Source organism: Dipodomys merriami, unplaced genomic scaffold, assembly GCF_024711535.1.
Source record: "Dipodomys merriami isolate MVZ:Mamm:240054 unplaced genomic scaffold, mDipMer1.0.p SCAF_868, whole genome shotgun sequence".
Taxonomy (NCBI): Eukaryota; Metazoa; Chordata; class Mammalia; order Rodentia; family Heteromyidae; genus Dipodomys; species Dipodomys merriami.
The window spans coordinates 298,078-300,937 of record NW_027206477.1 but is presented as its reverse complement, the minus strand read 5'-3'; the positions used below and the strand labels follow the sequence as shown (position 1 = coordinate 300,937).

The 2,860-nt window shown below is 36.6% G+C and overlaps 1 non-coding gene across 1 annotated transcript; it reads left to right on the top strand.

The window, feature by feature from the left end:
• The first annotated feature begins 391 nt into the window (after positions 1–391).
• LOC138820363 (U6 spliceosomal RNA) lies at positions 392–498 on the top strand. Its single transcript, XR_011369847.1, has one exon. It is a non-coding gene; the product is annotated as a U6 spliceosomal RNA (small nuclear RNA).
• The last annotated feature ends 2,362 nt before the right edge of the window (positions 499–2,860 follow it).

Below are 2,860 nucleotides of genomic sequence, written 5' to 3'. Positions count from 1 at the left end.
TTGAATTCGTCCTCCTACACATCTCTTTTTTAATTTTTATTTTTTGTGAACATACTGTACAAAGGGGTTACATTTACATGGGCAAGATAATGAGTACATTTCTTATCAAGCTTGCAGCCTCCTCCTTTGTTTACCCTTCACATCCCTTCCCAGCCTTCCTCCGCCCCCCCCCCACCTGATTCCACCCCCCTCCCCCGATCTTACACATCTCTTGAACAACAATATCTGGGATTATTTTGTTTTTGATGTGTCAATCTTGGCTATTCTTAAATGTGTGCTTATGTAAGAAGTACATGGTTCTAAAATTTCACTAGAATTCTTCAAAACTTACTTTTCTTTGAATTGTCTAGTTTAAGAAAATCAATTACACTTTTTATATAAAAAGTGCTCTGTGCTCAATTCAGCAGCACATACACTAAAATTGGAGCAGTACAGAGAAGATTAACATGGCCCCTGCACAAGGTTGATATGCAAATTCTTGAATCATTCCATATTTTTACAACTAAAGATGCTGGAGAGGATGTGGCCACAAGGGAACCTTACTTGATTCTTGGTTGGAGTGTTAACTTGTTCAACCACTTTGGAAAGAAGTTTGGAGGCTCATCAAAAGACTCCATATAAAGCTCCCCTATGACCAAGCAATCACACTTTTGGGGATTTACCCAAATGATCACAAAGAAGACCATACTAAAACTACCAGAACAACTATGTTTACTGCAGCATTATTTACAATAGCTAACATATGGAGCCCACCCCGATGGCCCACAGAAGATGAATGGATCATGAAAATGTGGTATATATACACAATGAAATTCTATGCCTCCATGAGAAAGAATGACATCGCCCAATTTGTTAAGAATTGGAAAGACTTGGAAAACAAAATTTATTCAGTGAAGTAAGCCAAGTCCAAAGAAACATACGTCCCATGGTTTCCCTTATTTTCCACAGCTAATATATGTCTGGATAAGCAGAATAGATCAGAAGCTATGTGCATATCAGATAAGATGATATTACAGGAAATGAACCAGACAAGTGTTTTTTTTTTGTTACTTGCTATTGTTTCTAAGATACTTATAATGTGTGATGTGATTTTTTTTTGTTCCTTTATATGTTCCTCCCCTATGCTCTAATCCATGTTTTCACTGTATTTGAAGTTGGTGCGCCTACACCCTGTGTATACGTTTCTCTAATTTGGGGAGGGGAAAGGGAAATACAAAATTCTTAAACAAGGATACAGGTTGAGATGCACAAGACACTATCTTGAAAAATGAACTTTACAATTTAGGCAGGGGAAGGGGGAGGGGAGTGTATTTGTGGAGGTGGGAGGGAAAGGATGGTGGAAGAAAAAGAAAGGAAGAGGTAACAATGATAGTTAGGAAATGTACTCATTATTTGCTCATATAAATATGACACCTCTGTACAGTTATTTTTACAGGTGGACCCATTGCAACAATGAGAATTATGTTGAAAACGAACTTTACAATTTTGGTGGGGGGAGCGGGGAGGATTGGGTGGGAGGGCTAGGAGGATGGGAAGGGATTGGAAGGGGAAACAAAGGAGGATGCCACAATGCTTGATAAGAAATGTACTCAGGATGTGAAGGCTAAACAAAGGAGGAGGCTGCAATGCTTGGTAAGAAATGTACGCATTATCCTGCCCATGTAATTGTAACTCCTCTGTACATTATGTTCACAAATAAAATAAAATTAAATAAAAAAAGAAATGTACTCATCTTGCCCATGTAATTGTAACCCCTCTGTACAGTATTTTCACATTAAAAAAACAAAAACGTATAAAAATGTTCTGATATAGAAGTTTATTTCCTCTATTTTACCCGATAATATCTTTAACAATGAAATTAATGCAGAACACTGATATGCTGATTTGAAGTTATTTTGAATAAATGTGTGTGGGGGGAGTGTGTGTACACACACGCATGCACACATGCACACATGCATATGCTTGTGCATTGGCATGCTCAGAGTTTGAAATCAGGGCTTCAAGGTCTTGCTAGGCCTTTCCTCTCTTGATTGATGAGCTAATATATGAGCTACATCTCCATTCCTGGCTCTTTGCTAGTTCATTATAATTTCTGAAAAATAATCTCATGAATTTATTCTGCCCTGAGTGGCTTCAAACAGTTATCCATAGATCTCAGGCTCCTAAGTAGATATCCGGAGTAGATAGGATTAAAGGTGTGACCAGCCACGACAAGGATTTCAGAATAATTTTAAAGGTAGAAGAAAGTTTACTTGATGGGGGCCTGTTTTATCATCTCCTACTTTTAAATCATTTTGGAGTGATTATATGTGAACTTACTTCGTTTTCGGATTCTTAAAAGATAGTAAGTGTTGGTATTTAAAAGTTTTAGTACTTTTTAAAAAAGGATACAGGAGCGATGGGACAAAAGAAATTTGATTATCTTTGGACCTCAATTTATAAGCTCAGCTCTGTGCATGATAACCCAATGTCACCAACACAGTCTGTGTTGGAGACAAAATGTAACAGAAAACAATCACCATGGGCAATATTTGGTATGCTATTATTTATAGGACAATATGAATATTGAATTGAGAGTGTAAGAGAATGGAGAGATTTTACCTCCTTTTTTTGTATTGCTAAAAGTCTTTTGGAGACTGTGACTCATTTCCTTCCTCAGTGTGTGTCTTTGGGCCATGCACTTCTTGCCTTTAATTACAATTTTTCCCAACGCTAAAATGATAATAACATTAGCATTATAGCAAATGTCATCTTAAGAATTGAGAGAAATAAAACTTGCAAAATACTTAACATAAACTTCTGTGAATGAGCTTTGAGTTTAGCCAAAATTTTTTAATACTAAATAGAATGCAATAATATT